The 16,399-nt window shown below is 47.2% G+C and overlaps 1 protein-coding gene across 5 annotated transcripts in view; it reads left to right on the forward strand.

Moving 5' to 3' along the window:
- PLPPR1 (phospholipid phosphatase related 1) overlaps nucleotides 1-16,399 on the forward strand; it is a 168,073-nt gene that overhangs the window by 132,706 nt on the left and 18,968 nt on the right. The window contains exon 1 of one of the 5 annotated variants that reach the window (XM_080986962.1): nucleotides 7,759-7,780. The exons of the other annotated variants lie outside the window; for them this stretch is intronic. The gene's annotated coding sequence lies outside the window, so the exon portion shown is untranslated. Of the gene's footprint in view, nucleotides 1-7,758; nucleotides 7,781-16,399 lie in introns of those variants that run through there. 5 annotated transcript variants of the gene reach the window in all.

Consider the following 16,399-nt stretch of genomic DNA (forward strand, 5'->3'; position numbering starts at 1 on the left):
GCTGAATCACAGAGCGAAATCACTGAGCGAAATCACTGGGCAGAACCAATTCAGAGCTGACTGTTCTGGCTAGAGCACTGTGTTCCATCCATCGCCCTTCACGCCGGCATCGGAATCATGGCTTCACTTGTGCCTCTACCGCCGTTTGCGCCAGCCTCTGAATCATGGGACTCCTACCTCGCTCGGTTCGACTGCTACCTCCAAGCCAACGAGTTGACAGAAGTATCACAGGAGCGGAAGCGGGGCCTATTCCTCAGCCTCTGTGGGCCTGAGGTGTTTGAGACGGCCCGAGCGTTGGTTGCGCCTGAAGCAGTCCAGGCAACACCATGGGACACGATCCAAGAGAAGCTCCGCAACCACTACGCACCAAAGCCGTCCAAGATTGCTGCCCGCCATGCGTTCTACCACCGGAACCAGGCAGAGGGGGAGTCAATCAACAACTACACCACCGCCCTGCGACAGGCTGCAATGCACTGTGAGTTCCGAGACTTAGACGATGCCCTGATGGATCGAATCGTCTGCGGGGTCCGGGACATCCATCTGCAACGGCGCCTCCTAGCCAAGCCAGACCTCACGCTACAGAAAGCCATTGAGGAGGCTGTGGCCTCAGAAGCTGCTGAACGCTCAGGAGATCCGCAAGTCCAGCAGCCCGCGTCTTGCTAGGGAGCCAGTTCCGGTGCATCATGAAAAGGCCAGCAGTGAGGAGGCATCCTCCAGTGAAGACGATGACGTGCACCAGACAAAGCGGGAGCGCAGGAAGTTCCAACAGAAGTCCAAGGGCCAACCGGAATGTGCTGGCTGCGGAGGCAACCATTCCCGTGCCAAGTGTCGATTCAGAGACGCCATCTGTAGGAAGTGTTCCAGAAGGGGCCACATCGCTAAGGTCTGCCGATCGGCTCCGTCTGACACCCCCCCTTCATCGATTCGCAAGTCCAAGTCTTCACTCCAGTCTGCCAAGGAAAGTTGTTTCGCTCTCACCAACTGCCGCTGCCCGTCTGGAACCACGATTGGCCAAACCGACTCGCCTACGCGACGCAAGCTGAACGTCACGGTGCTCATTGAAGGAGCTCCATGTGACATGGAGATCGACACCGGGTCTGCCCTGTTCATCGTGTCATGGAGCACCATCAAAAGACTGGTACCCAGAGTGTCCAAAAGGCAACTCGACTCACCGCGTACACCTGAGAGACTACCAGGGAAACGACATTCCCGTGGTAGGCGTTGGCCGGTTCCGGATCGCCTTCAAGGATTTTTCGGGCCTGCTCCGGTTGGTGGTGGTCGAAGGTCAGCGGCCAAGCCTCCTAGGGCTAGACTGGTTTGATGCCCTCGGCCTGGAAGTCACCGGCATCAACTGCATCTCTAACGCAGAGACTGAGGGTCTGGTCAAAGACTTTGCCGAGGTTTTTGACGGCACCTTGGGCCAATATACAGGTACGCCCATCTCCTTTAGCCTTGATCCACAAGTCGCCCCCATCAAGCTAAAGCCACGCCGGGTTCCCTTTGCTCTCAAGGCTAAGGTGGATGAACAACTGGACAAACTGATCGCCCAAGGAGTTTTGGAGCCGGTTGACCACGCAAAGTGGGAAACCCCCATCGTCACGCCTGTCAAGCCAGATGGGTCGGTGAGAATCTGCGCTGACTACAAGTGCACGATCAACAAGGCACTTCAGCAGCACGCTTATCCGGTTCCTGTTGTCCAACACCTGCTGCATTCCCTGGGTGAGGGTAAGGTCTTCGCTAAGCTGGACCTTGCCCAAGCCTATCAACAACTGCCAGTCGATGATGCCACTGCTGAAGCCCAGACGATCGTCACCCACCGGGGGGCTTTCCGTTGCCGCCGGTTGCAGTTCGGGGTGAGTGTGGCTCCTGGCATCTTCCAAAGCCTTATGGAGCGTCTCCTGCAAGGGCTTCCGGGCGTGGTACCATATTTTGATGACGTCTTGGTGTCTGCAGACTCACACCAGCAGCTGTTGGAGCGCCTCCGTGCCGTGCTGACCAGGTTCCAGGAGGCCGGGCTCAAGGTAAAGAGGGAGAAGTGCCAGATCGCCGTTCCACAGGTAGAGTTCCTGGGCTATCTTATCGATGCCTCCGGTCTTCATCCAACCACATCCAAGATCCGCGCTATCCAGCAGGCCCCCACCCCAAAGAACAAAACGGAGTTGCAGGCATTCCTGGGGCTGCTGAACTTTTATAACATGTTCCTGCCCCACAAAGCCACAGTGGCTGAGCCTCTTCACCGACTCCTTAGCACTAAGACGCCTTGGGCCTGGGGTCATCGGGAGACGGCGGCCTTCAACGCGGTCAAGGCTCTCCTTTCTTCAGACAGTGTGCTGGTACAGTACAGTGAATCCAGGCCGCTGGTCCTTGCCTGCGACGCCTCACCTTTTGGCATCGGTGCTGTCCTTAGTCACCGTTTTCCAGATGGAAGAGAAGCACCGCTCGCCTACTTTTCCAGGACACTATCTCCGATGGAACGGAATTACAGCCAGCTCGACAAGGAGGCATTGGCACTTGTGGCTGGAGTGAAGAGGTTCCATGAATACCTCTATGGCAGGACTTTTGACCTCATCACTGACCACAAGCCACTCCTGGGCCTCCTCGCCGGTGATCGTCCAACTCCACCGGTCCTCTCACCACGCATGCTGCGATGGACTGTTTTCCTGGCTGCCTACCACTACCGGCTCATCCATCGCCCGGGGAAATCGATGGGCCATGCCGACGCCCTCAGCCGTTGCCCTCTTCCAGCATTTGTGGAAGACCCGGCTCCAGCTTCATCGCTCCTTCTGATTGAGGATCTTCCGGCAGCGCCTGTATCGGCTGCCACTGTGGCCTCCGCATCTGCCCAGGATCGCACCATCAGCCGGGTGCTCAACTGGGTGTGGAGGGGGTGGCCACAAGGGCCTTTTGCATCGGAGTTCCAGCCCTTCGCAACCAGACAACATGAACTCTCAGCTCATCGTGGCTGCCTGCTGTGGGGAGACCGCGTCGTGATTCCCCAGGGACTCCGTCAGCGCGTCCTGGAGGCTCTGCACGTTGGCCACCCGGGAATTGTCAAAATGAAGGCGTTGGCTCGGTGTTACGTCTGGTGGCCTAATATGGACGATGCCATCACTGCCTGGGTGTCCGCCTGTCAAGCGTGCCAGGAGTCGAGGCCTGCACCACCGGCAGCTAAGGGACACACCTGGGAGACGCCAAAGACACCCTGGTCGAGGGTGCACATCGATCTGGCTGGCCCCTTTCACGGCCGGACCTTTATGGTAGTGGTGGACGCCTATTCCAAATGGCTGGAGGTCGCCCTGATGCCCTCCACCACTACCGAAGCTGTCATCCGGGTGCTGCGAGGCCTGTTTGCAACGCATGGGTGTCCTGATGTCCTTGTCTCTGACAACGGACCGCAGTTCACGTCAGGCACGTTTGAGCGGTATCTTTTGGGACTGGGCATCCGCCATGCCCTAACGGCACCTTTTCATCCATCCAGCAACGGGCAAGCGGAAAGAATGGTGCGCTCGACAAAAGAGGCACTGGCGCGCCTGGACCGGGGAGACTGGCATGAGCGGGTCGCCGAATACTTGTTCGTGCAACACATCACCCCTCATGCGGCCACAGGGAGGAGTCCTGCTGAACTGCTTATGGGCCGCCGCCTCAGGTCACCGCTCGACCGGCTACACCCAGACTTTGCCGTGGCTGAACCCCCAGGCTGTGCCAACGCACCACGGTCATTTGTCCCAGGAAACCAGGTCTTTGCCCGGAACTATGTGGGGGACATCCCTTGGGTGCCAGCCACAGTAGTGGGAGTCACTGGACCTCGCTCGTACCAGGTGGCACTCGAAGACGGACGCTTGTGGCGACGGCACATAGACCAGCTTAGGCGCAGGGTTGGGGACTTGGACACTACCGAGGTGCCCCCAACTGCGCTTGCGGCTCCAGAAGAGACACGTACAGATGGCGAGGCCCCACCTACACCTCCCTCACAAACTGCCAGCGTGGAGCCGAACCAAGCCGTTTCAGAACAGACTCAGACCACTCCACTTGCGGAGGCTCCACCCACAGCAGCGGATCCAGGGGAGTTGGTTCCAACGCCACCTAGGGTCGCACCACAGCCTCAGCGAGAACTGTGTGGCCCTCCGGACTTGGCTACCAGTCCCCGGCGGTCTGGCAGAGTTTCCAAGCGCCCAACTTATTTAAAGGGCTATGTTGTTGGACAGGTATCACTGTTGGTCTAAGTATGGGAAATGTAACCGATATGCTTTTGTGCTTAATTGAACCATTACGCGTAGTGCTGTATATAAGGAAACCATTACGATTGTAACTAACGCCTTATCTCGGTGGGGAGGGGTGTTATGTAGTGTAGTTTCACCCTGGGCCAACAGGGGGATACTGTATATAGTTTTCACTCAGGTCTGTAGATAGTTTTCACTCAGGTCCGCGGCAGTTATTTTAGGCGGGAACTCTGGGCTGTTGTGGTTACAATGTTGACAGCCGGCTGCCTATAAATACAGGCCGGCTGAGCTGTTCGCAGTTAGTTCTATTCCAGCTTACCATAATAAAGAGCTACTTGAAGAAATCGCTGTGCCGGCTGCTATGTCAACCCACCACTTAACATTAGAGGTCCACACACATTTGGACTGCGCAGATACTGGTTGGTTAGGTAGGACCTCTTTTAAACTGTTTAGCAGAGTTAACCTTCTTTCTCTCACGGAAGTGGTGAACAATGACAAAGTTGTTGTTTTATAGATGACTCACAAACTCTGTGAAGCCTCGGTCCAGAGATTTTATTCCCAGACTGGGTACAGGCATTACGGTAGCAAAGATATTTTCGACTGTTAAAATAAACAGCAATTAACGGTACACTTTCAAACAAAAGTCTTTCTTCTTTTTCTTTCTTTCTTTTTAATTACAATTTTTTATTTCAAACATACAAATAAATACATAGATAACAAATACATACTTGTATATAAATAAAATAATGTCAGACTTAAAAACCTTACTTCTCAACGTATATAAAAAGAAAAGGAAAAAGGAAACAAAAAACAAAAACAGACCAAACAAAGACAGTGACGAAAACAAAAACAAATTCAATACGTATCTTTTGTTAGATACTATTTAATATGATTCAGTCCTATAATGGCTTTTCTTGTATATGATACCTTTCCTTATGGATTGAATCTCTTTACATACTTTAATTGTGGACTTCCATCTACCTTGTAACAGTTCGTTTTACTTTACTACACACACAGAGACACACACACCGTGTTTAATGTTTTCTCCTCATCTTGGTATGAGGAAGCGATGTATCTCTGTTTACGGAATTATTCCAAACACAACCAAATTTTAGATGTGGGGGCTTGTTTCATTAAATAATTACTGAAATCTTTCTTATCTGCCACATGTCATAAATTACAGAAAACAGTCCTTCAGCAGATTTTACAAGCAACACACTTCGGACAGACTTTTCCTATCAGGCATCTGCAAAATACGAAACTGGGTGATCTTCTTCTTATTGCCAATTCCAGCTGATGCTAATTAAGCTCAGAGTGCCACTCCCATATCTAAAGGAAAAATCTCTGGAACCTTCTAGAAACTATCTACTTGTTTCTGGCAGAATGATTCCCTAACATCAAGGGGCGTGTTGGGAGGACTGAGGGGCCACACTGATCCCCTGGGCATGAGGTTACCTACCCCTGATGTACCATTTGGTGCCTAGTTTATATATCTGAATTTCTATCACAGGCTGCTGGTGTACTGTGAATGGGAGAAGGGGGTAGCTAAAATTTCCTGTTCTTTCTCAGGCACCAAAATGTCTTCCACCAACCTTGGCCAGCAGGACTGCCTTGCCATATTTTGAAGCAAAGTGGTCTAAATGGCGGGTTGCGAGTGCAGGAGGGCCCATACACACATTATGAAGTGAAATACCACACATTATTAAGCTTTTTAAAGTCCTGCGCCTAAAATTGATCAGACCATTGAATGAAGTGGTCTCCAAAATGGGGCGGGTGGGAAGCAACAGCAGCAAATTTTGGCAACTGGTCTTGCTTCAGATGTTTCGAAATACTACTGAGAAATCTCAAGAAGATATATTACCTCACTAAACCAGATGCTTGTGTCAGTTGGCATCGTGTGAGGAATGGTTTCCTCTCCCCACAATTCCAAGAAAAGTGAAAATGGCCATTAAGTTAAAATGCCTTTCAGAGCAGAAGACAGATTTAATAGTTTTTTATGGGCCATTTGTACAGCGAAATGTCACCAGTCAGCACACCATGGCTCTCGGGGACACTGTCAGGACATTTTGCAAAAAAATGTTTGGGGAAAGGGCAGCGCTTTAACTTTTGTGCTGCGATGTCAAAGCTGCTAATGCCGATTCTGCTATGCAAAACAAAATTTAAAAGACCACAGACAATTAAATGGAAACTCATTATGCTTTGCTGAGCACAACGCAAAATTATTGCACGCTGCCAAATTATTGAACCCTGAATTAAATTATGAAATGTGCAAAGTGTTGCCAGGAGAATTTAGAAAATAAAATATATAGTTTTGCCAGGATGTAGCAGGCCAGCACATAATCAGAGTAGCCCCAGCTCTGCAATGAGAATCGCCAACATTTCAGGACCAGTGGGCACATTCGGAATTTTGAAAAAGTGTATGGTGCCAGTCACGAAATGGCTGCCACAGGGTGGGTAGGGGCATAATACAAAATGGCTCCTGTGGGGGCACGTAGCAGAGGCTGAGCAAGTACAAACAGGAACCAAGCTAGAAGAACAGGCAGTCAGTAGGGCTAGGCGATATCTGGTTTTCAGCATCACAATATATCACCAGTTAAATATCACGATATACTGATATATCATAATGTCTGAAATAAGGATGGAGCTATATAGAGGCATTGGCTGGCCTCGCGTTTTTCCCCACGTTCTGATTTTTGCTTAGCACACATACACACATATTATGATTCACAATATATTGCCAGGTCAAAAATTATGAAACCAATATCACAATACAGTGGTACCTCGGGTTAAGAACTTAATTCGTTCCAGACATCCATTCTTAACTTGAAACTGTTCTTAACCTGAGGTACCACTTTAGCTAATGGGGCCTCCTGCTGCCGCTGCTGCACGATTTCTTTTCTCATCCTGAAGCAAAGTTCTTAACCCGAGGTACTATTTCTGGGTTAGCGGAGTCTGTAACCTGAAGCGTCTGTAACCCGAGGTACCAGTTTTGGACAATATATCAACCAGGCAAAGGGCCTTCTCAGTAGTGGCACCCACCCTGTGGAATGCCCTCCCATCAGATGTCAAGGAAATTAACAACTATCTGACTTTTAGAATAAATCTAAAGGCAGTCCTGTTTAGGGAAGCTTTTAATGTTTGATGCTTTATTGTGTTTTTAATATTCTGTTGGGAGCCGCCCAGATGGGAGGGGGTATAAATCATCATCATCATCATCATCATTATCGCCCAGCCCTATCAGCCAGTCTCTCATGTGCTGGGAATTTTGAGGGGCTATTTTCTGAGACTTCCTCACAGGCACTGTGGAAGGTTTTGGCAAGAGCATTGGCGCCTGCGAATACCACATTGGCGTGCCCTGCATATTGTGACAGAGACACCGAACTGAAAGTAGACATGTGCAGATGTTGAAATGGGGGAAAGAAGAAACGTGCTCCCTTTCCTCCTCCTGCCCCTCACCAAGTTTCCCCCTTCCTTCCAACAGTCTTGTTGACTGAATATATATATATCTTGGAGGAATTTTCTTCCCGTATAAGTGAATGGTCGCCACTCGTGGCTAAAAGGTAAAAAAGTAATCACTGTAATTGAGTGCTGCCCCAGACTATGGTTTTCTGTCAATAAAAATCTTGGAAGTGAGCCAGGATGGAATGGCCTCTGGAGGGTAATCTCCGTGGCTTTCTCTGTGACACCACAGAAGTCTGCTTGGCCTTTGAGGCTTTCCCTTCCCCCCTCCAGATTTACAGTTTTATGATCCCATGAAACGGCAAACCCTGTGAGATCAGGCACTACGTTGGGGATTTTCTTCTCAGGCTAAGTGCAGTATTCAAATCAGAGAGTTATTAGGAAGGACAGTATTCCTTTTTTCCCCATTTTATGAAGGATCAGGGTTTTTAACTGAATGAAAATGTGCTGAGGGCGACAGTGTGTACAAGTAAGAATCGGTGTTCGAATATGACTGAAATGGCTTTTATGTACACTCCGCCTTCCTTGGTCCAATATTTTGGCACTCATGAGCTGATTGGCCATTATAAAATACATCTGAACACAATGCGGTGCACTGGCTAAGGTGTTGGGAGTAGGACCTGCCTCACAGGGTTGTTGTGAGGGTCAGATTGGTAGGGAGACAACCAAACATCATTTCTTGAAGGAAAGGTTGAATTTCAATGTACTAAATTTCAATGTAATAAATTTAAAAATATAGGGCAGATGCATTTAAATTGTAGCTTTCGACACCCCATGGAACTTGTGTGATAGCCTGGTCATCTTCGGCCCTCCTGTGGAATGGAAAAACATTACAGATTGTTGGAGAGGTATATTAGACAGAAAGGTGTGCATAAAAATGATATACAAGAATGCATTATATTAAGAAAACTGCTTGCAAAAATATGAGCATTCGGCAGACTTGCATACAAAAAAAAATGTATATTCTGAGAAATGGTTGCTGAAATGCATAAGACCTATTATTATTATTATTATTATTATTATTATTATTATTATTATTATTTTTTTTTAAAAATGCAAACTGGTGTGGAAATGTGGTAAACCTGATCTTACGACTGGAAAAAGGAGAAGCAAAAAACTGACAGATTTGTCTGTTTCTGGGTAGAATCGGTGGGTTTCCAAGCATGAAGTAAGGTAGAAGTACTCACATTTCAAATTTAATGCAGGGATGGATATAGTTGCTCCAGTCATTTTAGATTCGCTGGAAGCACTCGGGAGCCCTAATTTGGTAAGATAAAGAGAGTTGTTACCTGAAGGTTTTAGCAGTATGGTAGGGCTTATTAGCAGGAATATATATGTTTTCAAGGAGGCTTCAAAACTGTCTCGGGGGGAGTTTATGCAATTGCAGGGGAGCAAGCCTGAGATTTAAAACAAGTGGCAAATTGTGATAAGCTATTAAAGTTAATTGTCAGTGGAAATGAAACTGTAAAATATTACAAGGCACAAGAGATTGTAGTGGCACTGGAAGATTTGAGAAAACTAATGAGAGAAGGATTCAGACACATTATTGCGTGCATCAGCTAATGAGGTGATAGAAATAATGCAGAAGGCCTCTGCTTGGCAGGGGGTTGGACTCGATGGCCCTTGTGGTCTCTTCCAACTCTATGATTCTATGATTCTATGATTCTATGATTCTATGATTCTATGATTCAATGGCCAAATTGTGTTGACTGTACACATGTGCAGGGATTGGGGTCAACCATGGAATCAAAGAATTGTAGAGTTGGAAGGGACCCCAAGGGTCATCAAGTCCAACCCACTACAGCATCCATGGCAGATGACCATCCAACCTCTACTTACAGAACCTCCAAGGAAGGAGAGTCCAAGCGAGACCATTCCACTGTTGAACAGCTCTTGCTGTCAGAAAGTTTCTCCTGATGTTCAGTTGGAATCTCCTTTCTTGTTACTTGGAGCCATCGGTCTGAGTCCTACCCTCCAGAGCAGGAGAAAAGCTTGTTCCCTCTTCCACATGGCAGCCCTTGAGGTATTTGAAGATGACCATCATATCACCTCTCAGTCTCCTCTTTTCCAGGCTAACACACCCAGCTCCTTCAATCTCATGAGGCTTGGTTTCCAGATCCTTGATCATCTTGGTTGCCCTCCTCTGCACATGTTCTAAACAAATGTTCCCAGTGTCCCAGCCCTGTCACTATCCCCTGGGGCAGGAGTGGAGAACTTCCACATGTTGAACTCCACTTCTCATCAGACCCAGCCAGCAGGGCCAATAGTTTGGGATTATGGGAGATGCAGCCCCAGCAATTTATGGAGAGCCACAGGTTCCTCACCCCTGCTATAAAGACTGACACAACGTGCCAGCCAGTTGCATCTGTTTCTACTGTGGATGTGCTTTGAGACATGCCAAGGTCTGAAGAGTGAAACAAGTGCAAGATGAGAGCCCATCAATCAGAGTTAGGGAACCTGTGGCCCTCCAAATGTGATGGATCTCCAACTCCTATCATCCCATTTGCCATATTAGCTGGTGGTGACAAAATGTGGAGTCTAGCAACATCCAGACAGCCAAAGGTTCCCTACTCTACTCTATTCTGTGCATTCAAATGTAAACGGACTAAAGCTGGAGCCCTTTCATGGGAGGTCCATTGAACTCCATGGAAGTATCCAACTTGATATACCCATCAATGCAAAGATTCCTGGTTGCACAATCTGCTCCAGGAGATTGGGGAGACCCCTAGAACAAATTTAAGAAGAAGAGAAGAAGAGTTTGGATTTTATATCCCGCCTTTCACTCCCCTTAAGGAGTCTCAAAGCGGCTAACATTCTCCTTTCCCTCCCTCCGCCACAACAAGCACTCTGTGAGGTGAGTGGGGCTGAGAGACTTCAAAGAAGTGTGACTAGCCCAAGGTCACCCAGCAGCTGCATGTGGAGGAGCGGAGACGCGAACCCGGTTCACCAGGTTATGAGTCCACTGCTTTTAACCACTACACCACACTGGCTCTCACTGTGGGATTCACTTAAGGGGTTCATGGGGGAATGAGCAGTGTTAGAAACTCAGATATATATGTTAGGCATCAAATGGCTCCTTAAACCAGTCACCAAAACGGAATGTTTAGTTGCCATTTTGGGGTCAGACAGCTTGAAAGTCATATTTTTCCAATATAGTAGTACCTTGGTTGTTGGACGGCTTGGCTCCCAAACAAATTGACTCCCGATCGCCGCAAACACAGAACTGAGTGTTCCGGTTTGCAAACGTTTTTTGAAAACCGAACTTTCGACGCAGCTTCTGCAGCTTCTGATTGAGTGCAGGAAGCTCCTGGAGCCAATCGGAAGCCGTGCCTTGGTTTTTGAAAGGTTCCAGGGGTCAAACAGACTCCTGGAACGGATTAAGTTCGACAGCCAAGTTACCACTGTACAACTTTTTGGTTCCTGAAATTCATTCTGATTGTGCAGATAAAATAGTACCTCAGGTTAAGTACTTAATTTGTTCCGGAGGTCTGTTCTTAACCTGAAACTGTTCTTAACCTGAAGCACCACTTTAGCTAATGGGGCCTCCTGCTGCTGCCGTGCCGCCGGAGCACGATTTCTGTTCTCATACTGAAGCAAAGTTCGTAACCTGAGGTAATATTTCTGGGTTAGCGGAGTCTGTAACCTGAAGCATATGTAACCTGAAGCGTATGTAATCCGAGGTTCCACTGTAATGGATAGAATTCTACAGCACATGTTGCTAGTGTGTGAAAATAGTCAAGAGCGGGGGTCTTCACTTGGTTGCAAGCGGCCGACAGCCAGGTGCAAAAGGTACCAGGTGAATTTGGATCACTGGGGGGAAGCCCTGTTCTCAACTGTAAATCCTAACACTGATGGGATGCATTACTTAGTGCTATTTTGCATACAACCCACTGGGAGCAACTTCCTATATAGGATTGCACGGTTGTTAATCATTCCCTTTATTCAAAGATGGGATGGGGAGAGAGGCATCTAAAATAAAATTACGACCAACTGAGCATATTTGTTCTCAAGCAGCCTTAACATCATAACAAGGAGAAGAAGAAATAATAAACCCCATGCTGGTGTGGTTTTAACCTAAAGCAACTGAAAGGCATCCCCAGCTCTGATTTTCATTTTAATGCAATTCAACTGTGACATATTCATGTAGATTTTATGAGGGTGCGGGAAAATATTTTGCTGCTCCTGCTGCTTGTTTAACATTGCAGGCCATTTCTGTGTCAATGTTGGCTGTGGCTTGGATAGAACAGGAATGCCCCCTGCTGACAAACCTTGTGCGTTCTACATTGCAGAAGAACTATCATAAATAAGGCAGAATTACTCTGATAATAGCTTGCTCCAAAAACAAGAAATCACTTATCTTTGTTCCTCTGGAGGGCTTTACAAAAGCACTCACCATTGTGGCATTCTCATCAGATCAATTTTTTTCTACAGGCAGAACTTTACAGACCCTCCAAGTGTCTTTGTTTTCCAGAAACAGTCCCGGATTTACAGAAACCGTCCCAGTTTCTGATCTGATCATGGAATGTCCCACTTTTCCTTAGGACGTCCCTATTTCCATCAGAGAAAAGTTGGAGAGTATGGCAGGATGTCCCTAATTTAATCTGAGGGTATGGAGTTATGCGACTCCCGAACCAAGGAGATAAGTACAGTGGTACCTCAGGTTAAGTACTTAATTCGTTCCGGAGGTCCGTTCTTAACCTGAAACTGTTCTTAACCTGAAGCACCACTTTAGCTAATGGGGCCTCCTGCTGCCGCTGTGCCGCCGGAGCATGATTTCTGTTCTCATCCTGAAGCAAAGTTCTTAACCCGAGGTACTATATCTGGGTTAGCGGAGTCTGTAACCTGAAGCGTATGTAACCTGAGGTACCACTGTAACTACATAACCTTTAGAAGACATCTGAAGGCAGCCCTGTATAGTCCCTGTATAGTGTTGTTGTTATGTTATGTTGTTATGTTATGTTGTGTGTGTGTGTGTGTGTGTGTGTGTGTGTGTGTGTGTAGCCATCCTGAGTGGTTGGGCAACACAGTCATATGGGTGGAATATTATTATTATTATTAAACAGGACACCCCTATTTTCATCAAGGAAATGTTGGAGGGTATGCTTTTAGCTGTGCAATGGAATATTCCTCACACTCTCTTCTGCCCCAAATATGTCCTGGGGGTTCCCCCAACCCAATTTTGGGGCATGCCAGGGGCACATAGGGGAGAAGAGAGTGGGGAAGTTCCACTTCACAGAAACCTTGCACTGTTTAGCAGGATATGGCCCTAATTTACTTCTGAGTAGACACACAGTTGCCACCACCTTTCACCTTCCCAGTCGAGGGAATACTTTGGGTTGCTATGCAGAATAATAAAGCCAGCCGTGGGGAGAAGATTAAATGAAATCCTAGCCCTTCTTGGGGAAATTGGCGGAGGGGGGGGGAGTAAGCAAACAGAATGGCATGTTCAAATAGTATTGTTTGTCTGATGGTGGGGGGGGGGGATGCAACAAAGCCTTAATGCCCCCTGCTGCTTAAGCCTCATCAGATCTGCTTTAGGTTTAAGTAGAAACATGGATAACTGGAGCTCGAGGGTTAGCTTGATGTTCTGCACTTAAACTCTACTTTCACGTTTGAAAAGCAGGGGAGGGAATATAAACTCCGCAATGTGGTGGTATCATAACAGCACTGAGGATACATTTTAGAGCAGCAGTGGGGAACTGGACTCAGCCAACAGGCCTGATTCTTCTCTCTCCCATCCCAGGGTTGGGGCTGCCCATCTGTCAATCACCTGAGGGAGGCGGGTGGTGCTGTAGTCTAAACCACTGAGACTCTTGGGCTTGCCGATCAGAAGGTTGGCGGTTCGAATCCCCGCGATGGGTTGAGCGCCTGTTGCTCTGTCCCAGCTCCTGCCAACCTAGCAGTTTGAAAGCACACCAGTGCAAGTAGATAAATAATTACTGCTGTGGCAGGAAAGTAAACAGTGCTTCCGCGCGCTCTGGTTTCCATCACAGCGGTTTAGTCATGCTGGCCACATGACCCGGAAATCAATCTGTGGACAAACGCCGGCTCCCTCAGCCTGAAAGCGAGACGAGCGCTGCAACCCTACAGTCGCCTTTGACTGGACTTAATCGCCCAGGGTCCTTTACCTTACAATCATCTGACATCACAATGACATCAGGTGCTTTTTTTTTCTTTTGACTGTGCAGGTGACACTATGAGCACGGAGCTACGCAAACACTGGCGATCAGCTGTGCTTAATTCATAGAATCATAGAGTTGGAAGAGACCACAAGGGCCATCGAGTCCAACCCCCTGCCAAGCAGGAAACACCATCAGAGCATTCCTGACATATGGTTGTCAAGCCTCTGCTTAAAGACCTCCAAAGAAGGAGACTCCACCACACTCCTTGGCAGCAAATTCCACTGTCGAACAGCTCTTACTGTCAGGAAGTTCTTCCTAATGTTTAGGTGGAATCTTCTTTCTTGTAGTTTGGATCCATTGCTCTGTGTCCGCTTCTCTGGAGCAGCAGAAAACAACTTTTCTCCCTCCTCTATGTGACATCCTTTTATATATTTGAACATGGCTATCATATCACCCCTTAACCTCCTCTTCTCCAGGCTAAACATGCCCAGCTCCCTTAGCCGTTCCTCATAAGGCATTGTTTCCAGGCCTTTGACCATTTTGGTTGCCCTCCTCTGGACACGTTCCAGTTTGCCAGTGTCCTTCTTGAACTGTGGTGCCCAGAACTGGACACAGTACTCCAGGTGAGGTCTGACCAGAGCAGAATACAGTGGCACTATTACTTCCCTTGATCTAGATGCTATACTCCTATTGATGCAGCCCAGAATTGCATTGGCTTTTTTAGCTGTTGGCTCATGTCAAGTTTGTGGTCAACCAAGACTCCTAGATCCTTTTCACATGTACTGCTCTCAAGCCAGGTGTCCCCCATCTTGTATTTGTGCCTCTCATTTTTTTTGCCCAAGTGCAATACTTTACATTTCTCCCTGTTAAAATTCATCTTGTTTGTTGTTGCCCAGTTCTCTAATCTGTCAAGGTCGTTTTGAAGTGTGATCCTGTCCTCTGGGGTGTTAGCCACCCCTCCCAGTTTGGTGTCATCTGCAAATTTGATCAGGATGCCCTTGAGTCCATTATTCAAGTCGTTGATAAAGATGTTGAATAAGACCGGGCCCAAGACAGAACCCTGTGGCACCCCACTAGTCACTCTTCTCCAGGATGAAGAGGAACCATTGATGAGCACCCTTTGGGTTCGGTCAGTCAGCCAGTTACAAATCCACTGAGTGGTAGCATAGTCAAGACCGCATTTTACCAGCTTCTTTACAAGATTATCATGGGGCACCTTGTCAAATGCCTTGCTGAAATCAAGGTAGGCTACATCCACTGCGTTCCCTTCATCTACCAGGCTTGTAATTCTGTCAAAAAACGAGATCAGGTTAGTCTGACATGACTTATTTTTCAGAAATCCATGCTGACTATTGGTGATCACAGCATTCCTTTCTAGGTGCTCACAGACTGTTTGCTTAATGATCTGCTCCAGAATCTTCCCTGGTATTGATGGGCCTTTCCCCCAAAAAACTTCCCTTTTCATGAGGGAGTGACATTTGTGGTTCTGGGATGAAGATGATGGTGGTCGAAGGGATCCCCCAAAACAGCTGGGTGGGAAAACCTACCCCCTCCCACCTCAGCACAGATCCATTCACCTCAAAGGTTCTTGGCAGAAAGAGTCCACCTCGTCTTTCTCCCTCCCCCTAAATATGCACTTGCACAAATCATTAAAGCATCTTAATGAAGAGTTTGTTCACTGTGTCAACTTGCAGAGGGAGAGAGAGAAGGTGCGTCTCCAGAAATAGAAATCTACTTCGATTTTGTGATAAATGTTCTCTTAAGAATTTTGGACATTTTTTGGGGTAGTGTTAATTTTCCTGGAAATGACCATCATAACTTGATGTTAAAAGGCATTGCCATAATATTTCTTTATTGGGAAAAAAAATGAGCGTTTAAAATATGTATGTTTTAAAGTGCCTTGAAACATGTCCTACGTCTCCTCCTGGTTCAGGCTGTTATCAAAGTCCCTCTATGCAAAACTTCACAGATCTCTGCACATGCTTGAAGTCATTTATTTTATTTTATTCTAGATTCCTTCAAAATAAAGTAAAAACAAAACATGTTAAGCAATAGCAGTCTAATGTACAGAGATGTGCTTCTGTGAGCTTCCAGGAAAGAAGGTCTCTATTGCTTCTAAAAATGGAAACACAATTCCAACAAGCATTTTTACCATGTCTGATTGTAACAAAAATTGAAATACTTAACTTTTAACTTAGGTCCATTTTAAAGGCTGCTACCTTTTAGCTTTATCTAGTTGTATGCTTCATTAAACTTTACTGCAATTGATTACAATAGCTTGTAATAGCTGAGGGTGTCTTGGCTGCAACATCTGAGTGTTCAAATTTTCTTCCGCAAGAGGGCAGTGCAGTTCCTTCCTGCATTTTTGTTTTACTATATTTTTAAGCACTTCTGCTTTATTGCGTTTTAACGGAACAGGATCCTCACTGCGGGCGGGGAACGTCTCGCTCCCATTCATGTAAAGAGCTGTTTGTGCAAAAAGAACCTACACTTGAGGAAACAAAAATGTATAGTTTCTGTTTGTAGATCTGATAGTAAAAAGATGAGTTTGGAAACGTGGTGGCAAAAATATTAGCTAACAGAGACAGTGAAACAAAA

The sequence above is a fragment of the Podarcis pityusensis genome (assembly GCF_964106645.2).
Source record: "Podarcis pityusensis genome assembly, chromosome: 17".
In the NCBI taxonomy this organism is placed as follows: Eukaryota; Metazoa; Chordata; class Lepidosauria; order Squamata; family Lacertidae; genus Podarcis; species Podarcis pityusensis.